The sequence below is a fragment of the Microcebus murinus genome, chromosome 1 (genome assembly GCF_040939455.1).
Source record: "Microcebus murinus isolate Inina chromosome 1, M.murinus_Inina_mat1.0, whole genome shotgun sequence".
Taxonomy (NCBI): Eukaryota; Metazoa; Chordata; class Mammalia; order Primates; family Cheirogaleidae; genus Microcebus; species Microcebus murinus.
The window spans coordinates 17892566-17918840 of NC_134104.1; the positions used below are offsets into that span (position 1 = coordinate 17892566).

Genomic DNA, 26275 nt, shown 5'->3' on the forward strand with positions numbered 1-26275 from the left:
CCAATATCAGTGGAGACTTGGATACATTTATTTTCCCATTCGATTTAAGTAACTGAGCAAGGCCCTGAGCTGGGCGAAATACAGAAAAGTTAAAAATGAGTCTCACATTTCCTACAGGAGCTCAATCTAGAAGAGAGGATGATATGTACACAAATAACAAACCAAACATGAGGCACAATGTGAAGCACTTTTATAGGGGAGCTACGAACTTTGGGAGGGCAGAGGAGAAAGATCACTTCTGGCTGTAATCCTTTTCAGAGTTCTTTTACCATGTGCTTGTGGGTTAAGGGATCTGAAATTGCTGAGCTGCTGGCATTTGGGAAAGGGCAGGACTTTCCTAAGTGGGGACTGGGTATAGTAATTGTCGAAGCCTTGACAGCACAAGTGACAGGGTGAGATGGGATGGCAGTGACATTTGTGATGTTCCTTTAGTTAACCCATGGCTTGCAAGGCAAGAACTGGCATCCAATCTTCTCATCGTCCTTTCTGCTCTACTACACTAAGCAGCAGCTGATGGCTTGGGGTTAATCAGTATTAGCATTGGTGTGTTGCAGCTGGTGGTAGAACACAGGGCAGCTAGTTTCACTGGGGAACTTTGAAGTCAGGTGGATTTTATTGAGGTGGTTAGGATGGTTTTGATGGGGAGGAATGATGAGATTTGGAATTTAATTGCTGCTTATCTCAATGAGGTCAACCACAGGACATCTCTTACTAAGCCCATGTTGTAGACTCTCTCATTACACAGAATGAATAGTGTGTAAATAGACATCTGTTCGTTGCAGGATTTCTGTTGAGCACCATTCCTAGTAACCACATCAATAGCAGCACTGTGTATAAACTACTGTTTTCAGAGTTGGTTTATGAACAACCTGCATCTGGATCACCTGGTCAGTCTGGTAAAAATGTAGTGTTGTCAGCTCCATTACAGAATCAGAATCTCTAGGGTTAGGAGCCTGCATCTTGACAAGCTTCCCAGGTGAGAATCACTGCTGTCACTCTTCAGGTACAGTAGAACTTTTGAGTTAATTGTTGGCTGTAATGAACTTTTATTTACCTAAGATCACCTCCTTCAGCTTAGGGGTATGGTGAAAAGGAAATGTTCACTGTATTTAAACTAATTTCTGTTTTTAGAATTGGACTTAGGATAATAATGATGTGACCAAACTAGTAAACATTTGAGAGGGATATGAATATGCAGGTGGTTTGTCACTCGAGGGTATCATTTTTAATGATGTCATTCACTCCTGAAAACAAATTAGGATACACTGAGTTAAGTGCCAGTGAACTGGGAAATCCCTGAGCATTCCATAGAAGGGTGGAAGAGTAGTTGAAGATAGAGAAGACACCATTGTGATGGCATTTGAGGAATCCACCTCAAAAAATCCAGTAGTTTCATGTGTTAGATGGGTGAAGACTAATACTGGAACACGTAGATTTGTCAAAATACGAGAGTAACAGAAAAAAAACAAACAAAAACCTTTATGTGAATGTTACTTCCCTTATCCTTATTGTTATGGGAGAATTTGAAACCAAAGTGGAAAGCTGAACGCATGCAAGTTTTGGTTTCACTGTTTTTCAGTTATTATTAGTAGAGAACCAAATACTCGGTCAGCTTTTTTTGCATGCTTCCCATCTATGGACACTTTTTATTATTTTTCTTCAAGCTCCTTTTTCTTTTCACATTTCCCCACTTGCTTTGAGGCATTGGCTCCCTTTTATTTTCAGAAAATTTCTAATATTCTATGCTCTGGATATATTTTGCAATCCCCTGACTTCACTTTTTTTCCTCCTTATTGTTCTATTTTTCCCCCCTTAATTTTTTAGCTACTGGGTCCATCTAATTGCTGACAGTAAATAGGAAAGGCGAGGTCTCTAATTCAGTGTTCTGGGGAAGTGGGTCAGAGCCTAGACAACAATCCTTTTAACAGTTTGAAATTTTTAAAAAAGAAGCCATGTCCTGTATAATTTAGTGTTTCATTCACTTCAGTCTTCAGCATACAAAATTGGGATGCTGTTACTTTCCCTATCCCCAAGAGAACCTCCTTTCCCTTAAATCACCCTTAGTTTGTCACTTCAATATATATATATGTATATATATATATATATACATATATATATATATTCACTTCCTTGTTATTGACCCACTTCCTCCAGCCTAAACACACATTCAGTCTTAACTCGTGCTCCAAGAATTTTTGGAATGACTGGATATATTGGTCAGGAGGAATCCATCTATGATCAGGAAGCCTAGGAGGGTTGGGCATCAGAGAAAAAGCCAGTGACCTGGCAATATCTAGGTTCTTTGGGTTGTTATCATGGGATTACATTAATAGTTAGATTGGAGCTAGAGTGTCCTTGGGAAGATCTCCTAGTAGGTCATTTGATTTAGATGACAGAAATGTACAAGATTTAAGTTTGTGTTTAACACTTCATGCATAATACTTTGTTTTTAATGCATTATTTCATGTAAGCCTACATCCTATGAAATACGTAGTCATCATTTTGCTGTTAAGGAAGCTGAGGTATAGAGAGATATTAAGTAACTCACTTAGGTTTCATGTAGTATAGTTGAATGCTCTTGAAATAAGGCATTTCACACATAGCTCTTCTTAAAATGTATTTGTGGCCGGGCGCTGTGGCTCACGCCTGTAATCCTAGCTCTTGGGAGGCCGAGGCGGGCGGATTGCTCAAGGTCAGGAGTTCAAAACCAGCCTGAGCAAGAGCGAGACCCCGTCTCTACTATAAATAGAAAGAAATTAATTGGCCAACTGATATATATATAAAAAATTAGCCGGGCATGGTGGCGCATGCCTGTAGTCCCAGCTACTCGGGAGGCTGAGGCAGAAGGATCACTCAAGCCCAGGAGTTTGAGGTTGCTGTGAGCTAGGCTGACGCCATGGCACTCACTCTAGCCTGGGCAACAAAGCGAGACTCTGTCTCAAAAAAAAAAAAAAAAAAATGTATTTGTGATGTCCATACCTTTTTATTGTAACAACAGGAAGGTCATGCTAGAATAGTCTATTCTAGTCCTAACACCCTACGACTGTGTCTGAAGGCAGCAAGCAAGCAGGTTTTGAAGAACTGGAACTCAAAACAAGGACTCCTCTTGTAGATACACAGTGGCAGATCAAATGAATAGTCCAAAGAAACACCCTCAAGTGTGATGTACCTACATGGGAGCTCCATAGAGCCATGAGTTCATTTCAAAGGTTAAGAGGAAAAAATTATCTTGGCAGCACACACAACTTAATAGAAAGGGGGGCAAGGCCAACGGGATGCTCTTACATGAGAATACTATGCCCTAGCAGGGAGGAACATTCCCCTTAGTATCCTCATAATTTTTTTTCTGTTGTCTTTTTTTTTGTGCAAATATCTTCTGATATTATAATTTGTACTTTGCAAAAGGAAAGGGGCCATAAGAGTTATGTTAAAACAATTAAAAACTCATGAGATTTATTTGGTTACAGTGAATACCTTTGGCAAAATGTTGAGAAGAGTCGCTAAATAAGTACATATTAAATACACTAACAATTATAATTGGCTACCTATTTCTAAGTGATATATTCGTTATGTAGAAAAATTGCACAGAAATTCAAACCTTAAGAATTCTATAAACCAAATCATTAGCTTTTCTGTAAGAAAGTAGGGGGACTAGTTATCAGATTAATTTTACTACAATGTTAATGTAGCACTTGATTATCTTCCAAAATAATCCCCTATCTCATGTAAATCTCACAACAACCTTATAAGGTATTATCCCCATTCTATGGATGAAGAAACAGGTTTAGAGAGGAACACTGGATCTTCTGCCTCCACATTATGTGGCTAAGCTATTGAACTTGAACCTAGATTTGGGCCTTCAAATATGAAATATTTTGAGTAGATCTTTTCATCTTGTAGGGAAAAAACAGGTAGTTAGCTCTCATATGTCATTTACCATGCTAGTTGACAATATTTGATTTTAAAAAACAAATTCAGTGCCTTTCAATTTCCCCTTAAGATTCACATACAAGTTTTAATTTGAAATTGAAGATGTCTAAATAGAAAATTGTTACACGGAGGAAAATATCAATTTCTAAATCTTTTTAAAAATGTTGTCAGACAATCCATGATGTAATTGGAGTACACAGCAGTCCTTCTAATTTTTAACTACAAAGATATTATAGAGATTTGTTTTAGAATGTGTTTAGCTGTATTTTTTCCACATATTTCAAAGGTGCTTACGAAAAGTTATAATGAACAAACCATAACTTTGAATTCAAAATGACACAAACACATTTTCTATTAATGATAAAAACATAGATGTGGGCTTGAAGATTAAAGTGAAAATGTCTGCATTCAAGATACTGCTGATAAATCTTTTAAATAACCTTAATCTTAAAACTTAAAGTGGAACATCTCAGGGATCAGATTTTGATTAACAAATTAAAAAATGATAAAGCCTGAAGTCTAAGTTTATCCAGCAGAGTGACTCATGCTTCTTTGTCATCCTCCCACGGCAGCATTTTGTCCCACGTGAATGCTAGTAACAGGCATCATACCCTGTTAATGCTAACATGTAGGAGTCAGTCGGAGGTAAAAACCCCTATCACGATTAGCATTAACAGCATACAGCCTACAGCAAGCCTCCAGCATTCAGAGGATGAGGCATAAAGAATTTAAACCACAGATTTCCCCTTCCTGGTTTGCGCCACCTGCAAGAGAGAAAGAAATGGTTGTGTATGCACATGCAGTTATAAGGTTGGAGCGACAATATAAATCTGAAAGCAAAACAGTCTTTATTTTCTTTTGGAAGGAAGGAGCTCATTAAGTCCTAGGAAGTACCTTGTTGACAAAGGTAGAGAAATGGGCAATGAAAATCTGATATTGTTATCTTTAAACATATTTGAAGTCTTTTTACAAATTATGTTTTAGATTCTATTCCCTCATTCTGAATAATGTACACATGTGTTATCTTCTTTAAAACAAAAGCAAAACCACTCTTCAAAGTTTCTAAATGCTAAAATGCAAAGAGGGGAGCTTAAGTTCTGACACACACAGTACTATCTTTTTTGGTTTATACCTCACCTGGGAAGTAGACAATTTAAGTAAAAGGCCCAAATATTCAAAATAGTACTTAATGATTCATGACAATGAAAACCTAATTAACCTGTTTAACAAAGGTAGGGTTCAAGCTAGATTTTCATGCTGTAAAAATTAGTTGAGGTTTTACCTTTATTTTTCAGGAACTATGATACAGGCAATGAATGTCGCGCCTACAAATGAATCCATCTGAAAATGTCCCCATCTGTTATTTAGAGATTCCTTCGGGGAAAGCACTACCCAGTGGCTTTGGTTTTGATCTACATAAAGGAAGTGTGACTTAAAGAGTGCTCTGTGTTTCAAACTACTTGTCTTTAGCAAAGAGTTGATTTAAAAAAAAGGAAAAAGATGAATTTGCTACTTCCTGTTAGAGTCTGATTTTACTCTCTCAGATAAAGTGACATTTCTCCCACAAGTTTCTGGTTTCAGTGTTACTATAGCAGAACCTAGAAGTTAGAGTATCATTCAAGTCTGTGGTCTCCTCCAGTACAAGAGGGGAATCACCTTTTCTTTTATTTAATAATGAAACTAGCTAGATGTGAAAATGTGATTAAGTTCAAAAGAAATGTATAAAAGCTAAAAATTCCCCAATGAATATATTTTGACAGGGCAGAATACGGTGGTTTGGAAATTTCCAAACCAAGGAAATAAATCATTCTTACTGATAGTATTTTTTTTTTTTTTTAAACTTTGCTGTTTTCTGAGATGAATTAGTTTGGTGAGGAAAAACTTCAAATTAAATGATGTCAGTTCAGGATTTTAGTTCATTCTACAGAATTTCAGTTAATAAAGATTGTAAAAACAAGGACTTTTTTCCTCCTTCACAGTGCTTTGAACACAGTGAATGCTCAATAAATGTGTATTAATATTCCAGGGTTAGTGCCTCTCCCACCAGTATAATTCAACCTTCTCTTAAAGAGATGTGTTTAATTTGTATTTAAGGAGAATTGCTTGTGTACTATTCTACCCATAAATTTTATTGATGTTCTTTAAAGGCAACATATGAGTACAGGTATTAAAATAAATATATTTAATATAATAATTGGTTTTTTTCCTCATTTATCTTTTGAAAAATACATATCAATTGCCTGATTAGAGCACTCAGAAAGGTGACAAGTGTTTTTGATAATGTGTTATATTAAAAATTCTAATAGCCTTTTTTTTATTGGTTCAAACTTTAAAGGAATGTTGAAATAAAAATCATCACACAGATCCCCTTTTCTTCTCAGCTCAAATACAAATGTTGTACAAACATTGTCATAAAGGCCTAATGAATTTCTAAAACTGCAGAGAAATGGAAAGTTTGTGTAAGTATACCACACAACCTTAAGTTATATTTAAAACACAACGATAGATGAAAAATAATTCCAATAAACAGAATAAAGGAAAAAAAAATCCCAGAATAGTTTAAAAAATATATTGAGTAGACTTTTAGCCTTTTGAGTGACTAGACGGCCATATTTATCCATCAGCATGGAAACTGTGTTAACTTCCAGTGTTTTTGACTAGGCTAAGCAACCAACCACAGAATTGCCATGGGCCTGAGTGGGAATTAATGATCATAGACAACAAAGGCCAGTCTATTAGCCAAGGCATTGGGAAGAGCATGGTGCCATGAGGAAATAAGAAAAGAAGTGGCTTTTGCTAGAAGTACAGCCACCCAGCTGGTAGAGTGGCAGAGGAACAATTACACACAATTATAGACCTGCCAATCAATAGTGATGGTGCTAAGCAAGTGACAAGGATGTGACAATCATAATTTGCAATATATATCACTCCAAGAGAAATTTATGTGCATTACACAATATAAACTAGATTGGGGTCTTGACTAAGTAGTTCTGCAGATATGCTTCAAGTCTCCTCACTTCACAGTACTTTTTAGGCTTACCACATGAAATATCCATTGTCAATATAAACTTTACTATATATATCCCATTCTTTTCAGTAACTGAGGACATGTTCCAGATTAAATCTAGTACTTGAAAGAATTACTAGTCATTGAATATCAAACCATCCCTTCTTACCTTGGATAAAAATCTACTGAGATGAAGCACTATATATACCATATAAAAATAACAAATATCTTTCATTATAAGGCATATTACTGTTCCTCTGGTAGTGAGAACTAAAATGAAGGCAGCACATTGGGAAAGTTTTCCTTAAATAATGCTTTTCTGAAGGATGATTTTTTTTTTTTTTGCAGGGGGGGGGACATAGGATTTCAAAATATCTTTTTTTCTTACTTTATTGATTTGCCAGAAAAAGACATCAACTATATGTTCAGAGCAGAATATGTACTAAGCTTGTCATTAAGGATCTCTCTTTTTATCAAATTTATTGTGGTAAAATACATATAATGAAATGTAACATCTTAAAGCATTTTTTAAGCACACAGTTCAGTAGTATTAAATACATTCATAATGTTCTGCAACCATCACCATCATCCATCTCCACAACTCTTTTCATCTTGTAAGGATCTCTTTTTATGTATGAATCATAAGTTATATCCTTCCACGATTATACACTTTCTGTGTATAATACATTTTCTCATTTTGCCCCTTATTCTTAGTAATCTAGTCATGTTTTGAAAATTAAAATGATTTAGATCATTTCTTTTAAATATTTTCCCTTTATTTGATTTTCTTGTGTACTAGTCAAAAACATAGCCTTTAAAATGGAATTCAGTGATTCCTATTTGGATCCATTCACTAAAATCAATTAGCACATAATTGCTTATGTGGTAGCAGCATCTGGCTTTCCCGCCAGAATTCATTCTGATTCTCTGTATTCTGAAGCTATTGTTTTGGTTTAGGTCATGGCAGGAAGCAGAGATTAATGCAGGTATGTAAAAATCAAGATCCTGAGACAATTTGGACTTGTCATAGTTAATTTTTGGAATAACAACATCTTGGTTACCTTTTGATGTAGGGTCAAAGATGAAAGTGGTTGTAAACATGATGTCCCAAGGACCTGCTCCTCTAAAAATTCTGTGTCTGTCATATGCTTCCCTTTCCTTTTACCTACTCTGAGTTTCTTACCATTAGAACCATCTTCTTTTGGTGGGATAACCAAGGTGGCAGGTAAAGTCTCAGGTAGGCTGTTCTTGAAATGCAAGTAAGTTATTTGTGGAAGGAGGAGTAGGGTGGGCTTGAAATTGACACATCAGCTTAGACTTGTTTATTAGGTTAGCTAGCTAATCATCTTTGATAGCAGAGAACAAGGACTGAGGAGAGAGGACCCTGGGTAGGTAGGTTTTAAAGAGAATAAAGAATGATTCATAGGAAAGATGAGGATATACCCAAAATAGTTCAAGAGCTCACTCTTTCCATGTTCAGCATAAAACAGCCACATATTAAGTATTTAAGCAGTATCATCTAAGTTTTAGTTGTTTTCTGCATGTCAACCTTTCTATATGCTATAAAATTTCATATAGAGTGTTTTAATTTCTCACCAATTCTTCATGAAGACCTTAAATATTCTCTGACAAAAAAGAAATTCAGATGACTGGCTTTATAAAGTGATTTTGTATAAAGTTTACCACATATGTTTGGTAGAATATTTTTCTGTGTTACATCTCAGTAACCGATATTAAGGATAGGTCAACTTCTCTGCTGTCAAGAAATAGAGCAAAGAGTATTATGTTTCCTCTTGAATTCACATGAATTCCATCATCAAAAAGGGATTAAGGGTGTGACTTGCTACTGATTGAAATGGTATAACGCAAGTGCATCATCAAAAGTAAAATGGATTGTTCTGTAGGACTAACCTATATCCTGAAGTCTTGGTGAAGGATGATTACTTTTCATATCATTAACTTAACATTTAAAAAAAATTCCCTGAATAAGCCATTGCTAGGGGAAAAATTATAAACTCATCACATTTTCTTTCATAAAAACCTAATATCCCTTTTCTTGATGTTTCTAATTAAGAGCTCTCTATTGAAAATAGCAGTTTGCTCACAAAATAGCAATAATACAACATTCCTTTTTGTATTTCGAGAATTTTCAAAATAAGTTTATAAAGATATAAACTTTTTAAATATAAATAATGATATTTAACACATAAAACTAAAAGTGTGACATAATTTTAGACTATCTCAGAAGAAAACCAATGTGGACACTGCAGGATCTCTATGGAAATGTTATATCAAGTGGCCGCTGAGTTATGAATGCACAAAAGAGAAAGACTATTAGCCTTAGAGGACTATTCTGCTTTTCCCAATTTTAAAACCAGGAAGTTTTTACTGAAATCACTTGTGGAACTTATTTACAAGCTAAGTGACCTTCCCAGTAGTTTTATTATGGACAGACATTAATAATTTCACTTTTCAGAGAAAGACGTGGAACAAAACAGGTTAGGAATTTCCCCTTCCAGAGTCATTCTGTGGAGTAAGCAGAAGTAGGTCGAGAGCCAGTCCTAGTCCAGCTCCCTCCCTGGCCCGGTGTGTCCCAGGGAGGGACTTACTTTCTTGATGCACTGACCTCACACTGGCTCAGCTGCAGACCCCAAACTTTGTTAAAATGTTATAAAACAATGTGGATAAAAGTTAGAGGTAGGAAGGGGGGAGCTAGTGGGAGAAATGCACTCTATTGCATTAAGTGATGGCCATTTTTTCTTATTTCTTATTTACACAAAAGGTTTTCCATGTGCCTAACAAATGTTTTAGTATCATACTTCGATAAGAGAATTTTAATAGTTTTTTTTCCATTTATAATTTAATTTTGATATCTTTTAACCTTACCATCTGTGAAAAGCAAACGGGATGGCAGTTTTCAGCTCTGGGGTGTTTTGTTGCCCCGCCACAGGCCTCCTCTGTGCACTTGAATTCACAGTTTATTCTCAACACTGAATTTCAACAAAACACCTCCTTTGGAATTTATTACATGCTACCTGTTTGTTATTTATATACATATATCTGCAGTGTAGTAAAAATTTGCTTTTCTATTTCTATAAGCCATAGTTCATACTGTTCTATTTGCACATACTGTAATGGCCTCAAGCAAGGAAGAGTTTGTGTACTGAGAACTATGTTAGACAAACAACAAATTTAGTTTTTTGTTTTTAAAAATTAGTTGTCTTATTTGCATAGGATACTCTGGGTTATATGGCAAAGGCTGTTTACTTGTTATACCTCATGATTTTTGATCCAATAGCTTAACATACCAAATGGGGGTTATTTTTGGAAGCTCCACAGATGTCATCTCGAGGCATAATTTCACCAACACTTAGGCACTAGATATACCTACTTCAAATTGCTCAAGTATGGACTTGCCCAACTTGCCTTCCTTCTCTTGCTGTCTCAGCACACTCCTGGAGGCTGGGTTTTCTTCATCTCCTGGTATGACCCTGCTTCTCTGTCTTTCCCAAGGTAGCTAGTCTGCTCATTTGTCCCATTGCATGGTCATTATTTCATGTGTATCTTCCACAATGCTGAGGCGTATTTGAGTGCAGAGACTGGGTGTTATCTCAGCGCTGGATACACAGCTGTCAGTAAATAATTTGAATACATGCTTGAGATTCTCCAAAGGCATTTCTATCTGCACAACAGGCTTGAATTTGGCACTGGAGCATTTAACTAGGATTTAACTAATATGCGGGTTCTTATAGAATTAGTGTAGTAGAAGCTTGCAAATGTGGAGATATATTAATAAGATGTCTTGGTATTCTGGATGAGTAATGGACTCTTTAAGAAGATTCCAGGCTTGGATCTCAGTCCACCAAGTATAAGCATCATAGGGTAAAGCTGGAGAATACCAGTAGAAATAATCATCTGGATTTGTGGGTAAAAATTAGCTTTTATCCCTATTTTTAAAAATCATACTTGGATTTTACAATCATGTGTTTTCATTGTGTAAGACCATGTGCTTGTTCTTAGGAGATACATGCTGAAGCTGTTGAGAGGTTATATGCCATGTCTGCATACAGATGTAGACATAGAGAGATGGATAGGGACCGAGAGTAATAAAGCAAATGTGGTAAATGTTAACAATTAGTGAATCTAATGAGAGGTACGGGTGTTCATTGCTCTGTTGTTTTCTTTTCTTTTTTTGAGACAGAGTCTCACTCTATTGACTGGGCTAAAGGATAGTGGTGTCATCACAGCTCACTGCAACCTCAAACTCCTGGGCTTAAGCAGTCCCCCTGCCTCAGCCTCCTGACTAGCTGGGATTACAGGTGCACCCCATCACATCTGGATAATTTTTGCATTCTTGTACGGATGGGGGTCTTGCTATGTTGCTTAGGCTGGTCTCAACCTCCTGGCCTCAATCGATCCTCCTGCCTCAGCCTCCCCAAGTGGTAAGATTACAGGTGTGAGCCACCATGCGTGGCTGGGGGTTGTTCTGTTGTTTTCAGCTTGCCTGGGTTCCATTCCAGATGTCACCAATGTTACTAGCTGTGTGGTATTTGGCAAGTTAATTAAACCCTTTCAGTCTTAGTTGCTTCTCTAAAAATAGAGATAATGATAGAAGCTACTTGAAAAGTCCTTGTGAAGATGAAGTGACAATGTACAGTATGTAGCCAGGTGCCAGGCTCATAATCAGGGCTTAATGGATGGTAGCCATGGTACTAATGGCATCAGTCATTAATACTTGCTGAGTACCTTGTAAGTACCTGCACACCTATCACATGTTACACTTGCCATTTGAGAAGTACAAGTCCAGATACATTTACCACTGTATAACTGAATCATTATATAAATTAGAGGTTATCTAAAAGCATATACAAGCCAAATTAAAATAATTCTTTGATTTATCCTAACCTTTAAGTCATAATGTGTCTGCTAAAACGTACACCAAAATGTTTTCTTGGAAATAATTTTCTGAAGTGTTTCATTAGATTTTCTTTTGGTTAAGGAGAAAAATGCATTCTGAAACTTAAGAACTCTAAAACCAAACAACTTTTTTACTGTCAAGAATTTTGAGAGACCACATTGTACATGTATACTTTACCTTCTCAGACTGTATTGGTATCTCACTTTCCAAATTGGTTTCTTGAAATATACAAGATCATCCATTTATACATAATAATAGTCAGACACTTCCATAAGGCTCCCTCTGTGCCAGGCACCTGCCTGACTGCTTGATGTAGGTACTAACTCACTTCTTCTTCACCACAACCTCAGCAATGAGTATTCCTTTGCACCCTCCCCATTTACATGTGGCCTGAGGCACAGGCAGCTGAAGTAACTTACTCAAGGTTAAACATTGGGTAAAGAAGGGCACTCTTGGGGCTCACACCTGGGCAATCTGGCACCTGTGCTCATGCCTGGACCCACTATGTTAGCTTACCTGCAGTGGGTGAGCATATAAAGAAGCAGAGCATTTAGTTAAGATAGCCAGGAGCCTATACTTTGTATAGAACACTCATTTCTGAAGAAATGGCACAAATGTCATTGTATATCATTGTTTCACCTTATCCAAACATCAGTTTCATGAGTACATTAAATCAGTCGTTTGATATTCTTCACTCATCTTTCCTTCTGCCAGTGCAGGAACCCTGTCTACCCACACATAGCTATTGGTTTTTTGGAATTAACGCAGATATTCACATTCTGTGTTAAACTACAGCCACTTGACTGATGTTAAGCCCTGTTTTCCGGCGAGTGTGTCACTATGTGGAAGGGTGGTAATTTTAGGAATCAAGTGTTCTACATTGCTGAGAGCCTTGGAGTTTGGAGTGAGGATGCTGAACTGCTCAGACATGTGCGGTGCTTATTTGAGGGTAAGTGCGCTTTTGAGGCTGTTTTGCTTGAGGCCCTAAATATCATAAGCCCAGAGACACCGACTGATGGACAAAGCCTAAGTGTTTCATGGCAGGTGAGAATTACACAGCAGTGATCAAATTAAAAGTGTTTTAATTTGATTCTGAGAAAAAAAGGAATACATATATATAAGAAAGTTGTAGTCAGTGAGATAAAAGGTGAGATAAAAAGAGGATTTTAAAATTATAATATTTTTCCTTGAAAAATAGTGTTTCACAGTTTTTTACTCTAAATTTTAGGAAATGTGTGACAGTTTTGAATCCAGTAAGATAAGTGAAAGACAAAAATACATTCTACAGTGAATTATAGTGATGCTTACTCTGACTTTCTTTAGACATAATGGATATAAATTCACTAAGACCAGCTGTGTATTAGGGTACACATGAAAGTGAGTTTGGTAGTCACACGGGAATCATAGAATTTCACAAGTATAAGGGAGTTTAGAAACAATTCAGTCTCAGCCACCCATCTTAGACATAAGGAAAATAAGGCACAGGAATTTGCATACAGCTGGTTTTAGAAACATGCCATGGTTCTCAGGCTGGTTCTCGTTCCACAATACCGGGCTTCTGCACAGTGGAAGCCTAACATCAAAACAATAATTCGGCCAGGTGCAGTGGCTCACACTTATAATCACAGCACTTTGGGAGGATTGCTTGAGCCCAGGAGTTCAAGACCAGCCTGGGCAATATAGTGAGACCCTGTCTCTACACAAAAAATTTAAAAAATTAGCCAAGTATGGTGGCACATGCCTGTAATCCCAGCTGCTGGGAAGGCTGATGCAGGAGGATCACTTGAGCCCAGAATTTTGAGGCTTCAGTGAGCTATGACTGTGCCATTGCACTCTAGCCTGGGCAACAGGGTAAGACCCTATCTCTAAAACAAAAAAACAATAAAGCTATTAAAATCAATAGCTTCAGCAAAGCAACAGCCAATGACTCACAAAAATGGAGAAATACCAACTAGTTAAGAACAGAGGTGTTCAATCTTCTATTCAAACTGTTTAGTCCTAGTAGGTTTAGAAAAAGGATTATGAAACGGGACCCTGAAAAGGTTCATGGCTGAGATTGAAGGAAGCCTCTAGCCTGTTGACGCTGAATGCAAAATTGTGGGTGAGCATGTGCATCTAAAAAAATTCTGAGAAAAGCATATATAACTTCCATTAGATTCCCAAAGAGGTGGGAATAAAGGGTTTTAAAAACCATTACTCTAAAATGAAAAAACTCCTTTAAATTGAACGGTGGATCTTAGTTCTGACATAAAATAGCTGATAAAAAACGGAAAAACTTTTCAAAAGTTAAAACCTAGGGTATTTGGAGGCGGAATTTTTGATTCATACAAGACTGATTTGATGACATATGAAGAAAGATAAAGGTAATGAATTTTCCATGTTTGCACTGATTAGTGCAAGTATTTATGTCACCATAATTGAAGTGCTATCACATTGCATAGCAATGTCCTGTTAGCCTTTCCTCCAACTTTTTAGGTTCATGAGGGTAGTAGGGCTGCACATGTCTTTGCTTACCTTCGTCTCTCCAGCCTCTAGCATAGTGTCTGACACAAGCAGAATGTGATGACGCCTTCACAGAAAGAGAACATGGTACATGGGGATTTTTTGGTAAAGACCAGTAAGTTGTACTTTTTACACATAATTGGGTTAAAACAAGAGCAAACATTTGTGCAAACACCACTGTTCTCCCTTGAAGTAGTTGTAGGAATTAGCCAGTATTAGTGTTTCTCTTTCTTAATATGTGTGGTTAGGAAGCACGTCCCCTGGCCAGGGTGAGCTGAGCCACTGTGTGAGGGAACTTGCTTATTATAGCCCATCAAGGAGTACTCCTAGCGCAGAAGTGATTAATTGCGCTTTGGTCCTCTGACAGAAATCAGGGAGGCTGCAGGAGTCAGCCTAACCCGAGAGTCAAAAGCCTATAGTCTCTGCACCCCACATCCTCTCCCACATCCCACATCCGTGCCTGAAGGCAGGCTTCGCACTAAGGACCTAATGACCTTACCAGAGAAAACTCAAATTTTCTGAGCCACAAACTCCTCATGGGCAAAATGGGGATACCGCCACATACCCTGCAATTTCCTATCATTGTCACTATCAAATTAGAAAACAGGCAGGAAATTGCTTTGAAAACTTTATGGCTTCTATTACTGTTCACACAGATAAGCAATTAAATACTTTACGCATATCTTTTTAAAAGATCAGTCCTACAATTATTAAAAGTTTGGCTGCCCTAGTTTATTTAGATTATACATTTTGTTAAACCCATATAAAAGAGCCATTACTTTGGAGAGGTGAATGGAGGTGACAAGCATTAACTTTGGCTTTGAAATATCTAGGTAATGTCTGCTTGACCTCATCTATTTGACACAAAATATAAATTAAATTACGAGCATCATTAGATGTAATTGGCACAGGGTCCCAGATCTGCTGTGTGATGCTGGAGAAGTAGCTTCACCTCTCTGGGCCTTGGTTGCCTAATTTTTAACATAGTTTGGATTCTTATATTTTTCTCAGCTGTCAACTTCAGTATTTCCAGGATAAACTGTATTTGTAATCATCCCAACATGCCTGCATTAGAGGATATAAACTTCGAAAGACCCCGTCCACCCTCTAGAGCTGTATAACGTGGATGATGGGCACCCACTGAGGTTTTGTGAGGATTAAGAAAGACAACGAATGTGTTTGGCAAAAACGCACCCTGGCACATTGGGAGCAAATAAATACAGAATCTCACTGAATGTTTCTCAGTCTTCACCTCCATTAAATAAAGGGTGATAGCTAAATACTATGAGTTTAGCTATGTAAATTTAAGATAGATTATTAGTTATTTTTCGAGACAAAATAAGGAAGGCATATGTTTCGAAGGCAGTCTCTTTTGATCCACCCTGCCCCTCAAGTGTGTTTTGCACACTTCTCTGGCCGCTCCATAAAGCTAGGCTCCTCTAGGGTCAATCCCAGGTACCTCCTCCACCATCTACGGAAACTTTGCCAAGAAGCTCAAGTAATGGGTTTTTAACACCCTTCCTTCCTCTTGCCTCTCCCGCCGGGAATGCGTCCCGAGGAGCTCCGGTCCCCGGCGAGGCGACACCCCCTGTCCCGGGCGCGCTGCCGCAGGCGCCGCCGCCGCCACGTGCGCGCAGCCCCCGCCCTGCGCGTCTGGCCGCCAGGGACGGTCGCCCCGCGGCCCCGCCGCGTCCCGGCCTCGTTAAAGAGGAGGGCGGGCGGCAGGGCAAGAGCGAAGTCGGCGTACCTGCCGGGCCAGGGGCGGTTTCCTTCCTCTCCCCGCGCGTCGTCTGCTGCGGGCTCGGGGCTCCGCGGGCCGGTCCCTCGCCGAGGCTGCAGGCGGCCCGAGGTGGCCGGCGGCGCTGCGCCCGCGCTCGGCTGCGCACAGGAAGCCCGCGCCTGCGAACGTGCGACCCTTTTATAACCCACTTGTGACTCATAACCGACCAGGCGCCTTTTCTGTAAAACCCCCCGCCTCGCCCCCCTCCTGCCTGTTCTTGGAACCTACGGCTTGAAAAACTTTTTTTTTTTTCTTTTTAAAGGAAAAGTCGAAAAAGCCCAGCGCCCCGGGGATTGGTGTTTTCCCCCTTTCCCTTTCTCGTGGGTCATTCGGGGTGTGTGTGTGTGTGTGTGTTTTCTCTTGACGCACGCCGTGTACTTTCCTGCCCCCGCGCTGCCAGGCTCGGGCTCCAACCTTTGTTCGTAAAGAAAAGGAAACGCATTCAAATGACGGCCCAGACGTCGCCCAAGCTCTCAGCCTGCTGGAGGGGAAGTTGCGACTTCTTGCAACTGGGTGGCAGGGGTGTCAATGCGACTCTCCCTGCAGCTGAGAAAGAAGAGAGAGTTGGAAGGTTTTTCCTCCCCTACTGCGTCAGCTGTAGGCAAGCGGGCCCCCAAGAGAGGGAGCAGGGGTCTCCAGGTCAACGTCTGCGTGAGGACCCCTCCCTCCTTACCCGCCAGGGGCCAGCGTCTGGTGTGGAACATCCAGGGGGCTTTGAGGTTATGAGGGGAGGTTATTAGGGCTTTGTATTATGATAGCTCGTCTGTAACCTGCATTTATACTTCGACGAGATACTAGGATGTAGGACTTGAATCTTCTTTAATTTTGATCTCACCAACATCCATCCCCTCCTCGTCCCCCACTCCCACCCTCAGAACATATATTCCTGCACCATATAGGACTGCAGTCATTCTAAATTTTGGTTTTATTACCCCTCCCTCTCTCTTGTTTCCCACCCTACCAAAAGGGGGACATTTACCTGGAGCAGCCATTTGATATACTGGATGAAAAGGAGCAAATAGATCCAAAGCCTGGCCAGTTTATACTGCAAAACTAGTTGAGCAACTCATTCCTGAACCTTCAGTTCAATAAACTTTTAGACCTTGAGGAAGAAGGAGGACATAGGATGGGGAGAGGGAGGATAATAGACCTAGCCTCATCATCATGTGCCCTTTTGTAAGTAATACAGAGCTCACTGTTGGATTCCAGCACAAGTATCCTATGCGTGGACCCTCCATCCCAAGGGCAGAAAACAGCTGAGCATAGTTTGTATTAAACTGATGTCAGAAAATTAGTTTCCAGCATCCCCGAATACATGTCAGAGTTGGAAATCACATGGTTCTTAACTTAAAGATGGCTCAATTTGGTTAAGGAACGTGGGACCATTTTAAAGCCTTCTGTCCTTAAGACAGATATTTTTCCTTTTAATTCAAAAAAGAATAACCCTGCTGATAACTAACATAAAGCATGGTACCAGGCTGGGACCTAAAACTCCTGACATGTATTAAGTCTTTCAGTCCTCACTAAGATAGTATGAGGGAAGAGAATTATTACCTCTATTTCCAGATGAGGAAACTGAGGCATGCAGAGATTAAACACTTTGCCCCAGGTCTTAGTAAGAAGTCAAGCTGAGATTTAAACCCAGGTTCAACTCAGGAGGTCTGGCTCTATAGTCCAGTCTCCCTGCTTGCCAGAGTTCCTTGTGACATTCGGGAGTTGAGGAAGGGCCACACAGTGGGTAGTGGGGTATGGAGCAAGGAAACACGACCCCCACCCAGGTGGGCCATGCCCCTCTGCTGGCTATAGACACCTGCAAGACCTTCCTGAATTTCCCTTTTCTCATTATGGGTTGAACTCTGTGAAATTACCCATATTTGAACTTGCATCCCACAAATGACAAGTTTGTATTCATATAATTAATTCAGTGTAATAGAAGCAGGTTTTCTATTTCTTCCCTTCTCCCAGTGATAGAAGTAATTGAACATCATGTGCAGACTTCCCTATTTTGGGTCCTAGTTTGGAACACCCAGCATAGTGGACAGAGAAATGGGTTTTTGGAGTCAAACCCACTTGCATTCTACACTAATTCTAGCCATGGAAACTAGAGGTTAAACTCTCAATGCCTCAGTTTTGTATAAAATGAGAGTGATAATGTCTTGTATTAGGGAGTGCTATGAACTGAATTGTGTCCTCCTAAAATTCATATGTTGAAGCCCTAAACCCAATGTGACTATATGTGGAGATAGGGCCTGTGAGGAAATGATGAAGGTTAAATAAGGGTGGGGCCCTAATCCAGTAGGGGTAGTGCCCTTATAAAAAGAGGAAGAGACAGCAGAGTTCTTTTTCTAACAGAGGTCAGACAAAGAAGAGGTCATCTGAGCATGCAGTGATATAGCAGTTGCCTATCAGCCAAGAAGAGAGTCCTCACTGGGAACCAAACCCTGCTGGATCTTGATCTTGAACTTTCTAGCCTCCAGACCTGTGAGGAAATGAATTTTTGTTGTTTTAACCGCCCAGTCTATGGTATTTTGTTATGGCAACCCTAGCAGATTAAGAGAGGAATGTGGTGATTAAATAAGGTGATAAATGCAAAATACCTGCTCCAAATGATAGCTCGAGAAAGTAAGGGCCACCCACTGGGACAAGTGTTATCTCATGCATGTTGTTGTGGGCTGAATTCTGTACCCCACCTTCTCCCCTTCTTCATATGTTGAAGTCCTAACACCTAGTACTTTAGAATATGACCTTATTGGAAATAAGGTCCTTGTGGAAGTAATTAGATGAGGTCATATTAATTAGGGTGGGCTCCTAATTCAGTGTGATTGGTATCCTTATAAAAAGAACATGATATGTAGAGAAAGAGACACACATAGAAGGAAGACCAGGTGAAGAGACACAGGGAGAAGATGGCCAAGGAGAGAGGCCTGGAACAGATCCTTCCATCATGGCCCTCAGAAGGAACCGATCCTGCTGACATCTTGATCTTGGACTTCTGGCCTCCAGAACTATAAGGCAATAAATTCCCATTGTTTAAGCCCCCCGGTTTGTGATACTGTGTTATGGCGGCCCTAGCAAAGGAATACAAAATGTGTCTCCGGAGCTGCTTTAGCTGGTGTTCTTTCTTATCCCTCCTTCCAACTCCTCCTACCTACCAGAACCTGAGCAGTTCACACCAATGACCTCCCAGATAAGAATGGTACTTCTTGATATTGCTTATTATTGATAATGATGAATAGATTGTGGCCAATGGCACAATGACATGCCAATGAAGAGGTCTTGCTAAAAACACCATAAGTTTATGAAGTTCTACAGAATCCACAATAATAACAGAGAATGTTTAGGAACTAGCCTCCAATCTCCTTCCTTAAAAAGTAAGTAGTGGAAAAACAATAATTCTTAGAGATTTATTACTAAACTCATCTTGAAGCTCAGCCCTTTGGAAGAATGTGAGAGAGGCACATTTCTCAGCATGTATAATGCTTTTTAGATGGTGAGCGAAGATATAGACCTACATTTCAGGCTTGACTAGCTTGTTTAATGTAGCCCAATGTTTTGGTTTGTTGTTTACTCTGGTGTATAATAAAATGGAGATAATTAATTATTCTGTGAACTTGTGGATGCTCTCTGGCCTCAGGATGAAGCGGGTTGAATCTGCTTCCTCTGTCAGTGGTGCAACCATAATTAATGCCTGAGGCTAAAAAATGTGGCCTTCATAAGATGTCCAGACTTAATAAAGAGTATTTGTTTTTATTTTTCATAAACAAAACATCAGAGGGTTTTTTTTTTCTATCCTAATTCAATATTTATTCCTTTCACTGTTTATAACATTTTGGAAGCCCAATTCTGGTCTATGTTTTTTTCACCCACATTTCCTCTGTAAATGGGTTACTGGTTTAGTATTATGTAACACTCTTAAATGCTGGGATGCCTTTCCCTTCAGAGGATAAAGGAGTGGCCTTTTTTTGCTCCTTCTCCATCAAATAGATGAAATTTACAAATTAGGGAGAATTAACTTTTCAACCTTATCTTTTTCATTCACCCCTCTGCAAAGAACAGTGGAATGAAGTCAGACCTCTGTATGGGAGATGAAACTAGTGTTTTCTGCAATGAGTTACAAATACTGATCACCTACAACCCTAATTGTGTAATCATTTGTACCCATCAAATGGCTACTAAGAATCTTTTTGGTGTATATACACTACTCTGTAGATAACTTTTTCATCTTTTTTTTGGTAATGAAGATTTTTTGCTTTTGGCCCATTTCTTCTTTTGTGTGTTTTGGGAAGCCAGGTTGTCACAGTCTGTTGGAAAATATCATATAATGAAGGAAATGTTAGGCTCAAGGGGACTGGGCTGAGATTCTCAGAACATTTTAGTTCATGAACAACGTTGGCAGGGGACCGTTCTGCTTCCATGTCTGTCATCATAACACACAGAGAAAATTCCTCTGCCCGCCCCCCATACCACTCACTTCCTGCAATATCTGACCTCAGCCATGTTCTTATCTCAACTGGCCTGGCCCAGTGTGTTCAGCTTCAGTTGGTGAATTGATGAGTCACTTGTAGTAAATCACTCTCCACTGTCTTTTTCCCCCTCTTCCTCCCTGAAATAACTGGGGAGACTTCTCTGAGCACCAGCGCTTCATGTTCTTGTTCTGTTTCTGCCTAAAAACCAAAGTGTATAAACATGACACCTGGAACCCTCCTGAGAACTCAGTGCTACTCTCATGTTGCTCATTGTATTGGGCTGTCATAACAAAATACCACAGACTGGATGGATTAACAACAGAAATTTATTTCTTGTAGTTCTGGAGACTGGAAAGTCCAAGATCAAGGTCCTGATTGATTCAGTTCCTGGTGAGCTTTCTCTTCCTGGCTTGCAGATGACCACCTTCTTTCTGTATCCTCTTATGGCCTTTTCTTGGTGTATGCATGTGAAGAGACTTCTCCCTCTCTCTTCCTATCCTTACAATGCTACCAATCCTGTCAGATTAGGACTATACCCCATGACCTCAATAATTAACTCCTAAAAGCCCTATCCCCAAATATAATTACATTGGGGGTTAGGGCTTCAGCATATGAATTTCGGGGGAACACAGTTCGGTCCATAGTATTTTGCCCCTGGTACCCCAAGCCTCATGTCCTTCCCACATGCTAAATATATATGTTTTATCTCAACAGCCTCAAAAGTCTGAATTTATTCCAGCATCAACTCTAAATCCCAAAGTCTCATCTAAATATCATCCAATTAGGTATGGATGAGACTCCAGGTATGATTCATCCTGAGGCAAAATTCCCCTCCAGCTGTGAATCTGTGAAGTCAGATAAGTTATGTGCTACCAAAATATAACGGTGGGACAGGCATAAGGTAAGCATTTCCATTTCAAAAGGGAGACATGGGAAACAAGGAAGGGTGATGGGTCCCAAGCAAATTCAAAATCTAGAAAGGCAAATTCCATTAGGTCTAAGGTTTCAAGAATAATTTTCTTTGGTTTGTTGCTCTGCCCTTCAGACCCCCTGGTGGCAGCATCACCCCCATGGCTCTAGGTAGAGCTCCTGCTCCCAAAACTGGGTGGAGGCCATCTGACCTTTTGAACCCAAGGTGATAATCTCTGAATCTTCTTGAAGAATAGCATACATTTGCAACTAAATAGCTCTGTTGTTCTGTCAGATCCAAGAAGTCCAATATTCTTCCTTCATTTTCTCTTGTCTCTGTTCCCTTCAGTTCAAACTGAAAGTGTTTTTGCTCATATAATCCCATAAATTCTGTATCTGGTGATAATCCAGCCACACTCTGATGTTCTCTTCAGAGCATACTTTCTCATTTTTTGCAATATGGATAGGCTGAGGATTTTCCAAATCTCCAAGTTCTGGTTCCTTTTCCCCTAACAATTCCTCCTAGATTCTTCTCTTTCCTTTCACAATGTCCGTTAACAGTCAGGAGGAACCACACCATTACTCCAACACTTTGCTTGGAAATATTTTTAGCTACATATCCAATTTTCATCTCTCTCAAGTTCTACCTTCCATAAAACACTAGAACATGACTGCAATCCAGCCAAGTTCTTTGCCACTTTATAACAAAGATAGTTTTTCCTCTAGTTTCCAATAACACGTTCTTCATTTCCGTTTGAGACCTCACCAGAATAGCTTTTAACATGCATATTTCTGCCAACATTCTCTTCATGATTATTTATATTTTCACTAAGGAGATCGAAGCTTTCTCTCCAGCCCTCCTTATTTTCATATGAGACCTCACCAGAATCGTCTTTAATGTCTGTTTTAGAGTATATACCTCAAAACTCTTCCAGCCTCTATGCATTACCCAGTCCAAGCCGCTTCTACATTTTTAGATGTTTGTTTCAGAAGCACCCCATTGAACGGCACCAAAATCTGTATTCATCTGCTAGCGTTTCCATATCAAAATACCATAGACCAAGTGATTAAAATTATAGAAATTTATTGTTCACAGTTCTGGAGGTTGGGGAAGTCTAAGATCACGGTGCTGGCCAATTAGATGCCTGGTGGTTGCATCTCTTCCTAGCTTGCAGATGGCCACCCTCTCACTATGTCCTCTTGTGGCATTTCCTCAGGGTGTGCACACAGGAAGAGATCTCTTTCTCTTTCTCCTCTTGGAAGACCATCAATCCTATTGGATTAGAATACCTCCCTCATAACCTCATTTGACTTCAATTACCTCCTTAAAGTCCTGTCTCCGAATACAATCACACTGGGGATTGGGGCATTAACAAATGAATTTTAGAGGGGGGGAAATTCAGGCCATAGCACTCATTGACTCTAACAATGGTGTTTGGATCTCTTTTTGTATATTTTTTTAAGGGTTTTAAAAGCTTTATTGGGGAAACATATAGAGATGGGCTGTCCTTGGAGGTCTCAGGATTCCATCGTCCATGTTGCTGGGCAGTTTCAGTCTCCAGGGTCCCCTGCTCAGAGCATCTCACCAGTCTTTGTATGGATCCTGTCTGTGACACCTGGGTGGGTATATTTGTTCTTATAAATAAAATAATCACAGTTTTTTTCTGTATAGAGCTTTACTTTTAAATTATTCAAATGTCCCAGTGGTTCTTTTTAACCCTCTTCTACATCTCCAGGCCTGTTTTAAAAATCATTATAATGTTTATTCTGTTGAATATAATTTAAGAATGACCTCAGTGCTGGTTTAGGATGTGAGAAAAAGTAGATCCCAGGGAACAGCATGAATAGTGATGATAAAACTGTGGAAACTGGAGCTAGTCTTGAGCTTCAAGCTTATCATTGGTGTAAACAAATGGATTATAAAAATAATATGGCCATATCTAAGATGTGACTTAGTGTTACTATGTTTAGCAGAAAACACACATTTCTAAATATGTTCTAGGCTCGATTATGTCTGAAGTAACAAAATGCTTTCAGGTGATTTCTATTACTAGATAGACATAAAAGGAAAACATCATTTCCCCACTTTCTTCTGCATTTTCGCTCAAGCCTCACAGGACTGTGTAGTTAAAATTCTCCCTTTTGCAGAAGTGAGCAATACCTTTGGTATCGTTAGAGAACAAAGCTTTTAGTCATGTTGATTTCTAGTCTGCCATTTTTGGAGTTCTATATATTTATTTTTCCAAAACGTCTTCCCTGATTTCTTCACAGTCTAAACTTTTTGTCCAGATTCTTATGGCACTGATGGTCAGTTTTCTGTAGTATTAACTTTTGCATTCAATACTATATCATTTGAGTTCATTATTTAGCTGCATTGCCAGTGTTTGCTTTTGTCTTACTAACAAAAATTTAACAGATATCTTCCAGAACTGGATTAATTATTAAATTACTATTCCCTGTAATACTTAGCATAGTACTTAGTGTTAGGCACAAGGTAGTTAATCAATAAGTTCCGAATTAAATTAACTTTGCTAGGAAACAGGAGGCCAACAGAAGGATGGAAATTGTATATATTCAAAGATTACCTAAACAGGAAACAATATTGACTCAACACATTGAGGGTCTATGAATGCTAATAAATATTTAGCATGTACTAAAGTGTTTAGTGTGTTTTGGTATATGTTGACCAATAAAATTGAATTAACTCATGAATGTCCTTACTTGAAGAATAACAGAAATCGATTTTCAGGTTGGCAGAGCTCTTGATTTATACAGTCAAATTTATTCCTCTCTGATTGTGACCATGTCAGTTATTGGTGCCACCATCCACTTTATTGCAGAAGCGCCCTGATTTCTTGCTTTCTCTCACCCCACCTATCGAATTCATTAAGAATTCTACAGCCTCTACATCCAAACGGTAGCCTGACCCTACCTACTTCTGTCCATCTCTGCTGCTACTAACCTAGTCCAAACCACTGTCCTCTTCTGGTTAGTCAACTGTCTTACTTCCCTTCTTCCCCCCACCCTGACTCCATAATGCAACATAGCCAGGGTGGTCTTTTAAAAACCTAACCCCAATGTCACATTCTTACTCAAAATTATGCAATAGTTTGCTTTTGCACTCAGAATAAATTTCAAACTTCCAACCTGGTGTGTGGAAAGTCCTGTAGCTTCTGAGTCCTATTTACTTCTCAGATCTCACCTTGCATTTCCCATTCTTACTATTGTATATTTCAGCCACAATGTCGTTAGTTGTATTCCTGCCTCCATCGTAAGAATTTAGACTCTGATGACCACAGTGCTCCTTCTGACTTTAGTTCTCTAGCCAGCAAGAGGGGAGTTTCTGAGAAAATGCAGCAAACAAAACTGTGGGATGGACGCTTTTGCTGACTCTGATCTTCTAGGGGAGTAAACTTCCCCGTTCCCAGTAAAATGGAACTGCCCCTAGTGGTGAGAAACCTTACCACCCAGTGGTAAGCTGGGTGAGAAACCTACGACTTCTCTCACAAGTTAACGTGAGCACTTTAGTGTATCTTAACAAAAATTTTGCTTCTTTGTGAGGACATGGTGATTCAAAGAAGGTCAAGGATGAGTAATGAGAGAGGTCTGAAGAATCTAGTTTAACAGAGATTAGAATCTTGTCCCACCGCATGCACCTTCTTCCTCAAAGCAGAGCAAACAAATACCCACGGTGCTAGAGAGTCAGTTCCTAGGGCCCAGGTCACTGCTGTTCCCAGCACTGGTCTCCACTCCAGGAATTAGCACACATTACACAGTGGGAATATGTCTGAAACCCCACAGAATCCCTTGATGCTCAGAGGTGTAAATCATCTTTCTGTTAGGGTAATCCAGTTTACAAGAAATGACCATTTTCTAAAGTTTGGTGTCCAAAGTGTTCAGTTTCCTGAGTACCACTTTTGGGTAGTGATAAGAAGATAGATCTAATGCTAGGCTTCTCTCCATGTCAACTGAAGGGGCTTGGGTATAGACCACAGATACTCCTTGTCACCTCCCAATTTAAACACAGGTTCCTGAGGTGGTAATGGGAGAGTCTGCCCCCTAAATGTGTTTGTGCTCACATGGAGGGTTACATATTATTCTGTAGGCAAGGGCTTTGGTGTTTCCCCCACCGCACACCAACAACACACTGCTAGATTGTCTTTAGAAGGCGACATCACAAAAAAGCCTGAACGGAGGCAAATCCTCAGCAGGGTGGCTGACTGCCTCTCACAAACTGCTCATCCCTGGGATGTCCCTATGCTATGGTGATACCACATCATGATGACAATGTTATAGCGGGGCCCCTACTATAAATTATATATATATATATATATATATTTTGGGGGGGTATATAAGAAACCTTTGCTTTTTTAATGGGCATTTATGCACAAACACATAAATAAATAATATTAAGTCCGGGCAAATATATTTCAGATCCCATTTAAGAAAAAAAGATGTCCTTGCCTGGCCCCCACCTGGTTTGCTAAGAAAAATAGAGAAAGAGGCCTGGGTGTGATGACCTGGTTTTGGTGCTCTATGGCTTGGGTGCTTCATCCTTTCCTTGGGGGTCTCCGGGAAGCTGCAAGGGCTAAAACATGAGCACTGTAGTTAAAAACAAATCCTAAGGTCATATAGCCATGCTTAAGAGTTTTTCTCTTGGAGGAAGGGAATGTTCAGGGCCTTAGGGCGGTGGTGAGGGGAGAAGGGAGGTTGTCAGGACCCACCCTGCTTCCAGTCCCTTTCTCTGGTGTTTACTTAAATAT

General features: G+C 39.5%; 1 long non-coding RNA gene across 1 annotated transcript; it reads right to left on the minus strand.

The window, feature by feature from the left end:
• Window positions 1–9626: 9626 nt before the first annotated feature.
• Window positions 9627–16246, minus strand: LOC105871207 (uncharacterized). The gene is made up of 3 exons (XR_012918543.1): window positions 16105–16246; window positions 14370–14424; window positions 9627–10566 (listed from the first exon to the last, which is right to left on the minus strand). It is a non-coding gene; the product is annotated as an uncharacterized LOC105871207 (long non-coding RNA).
• Window positions 16247–26275: the final 10029 nt, after the last annotated feature.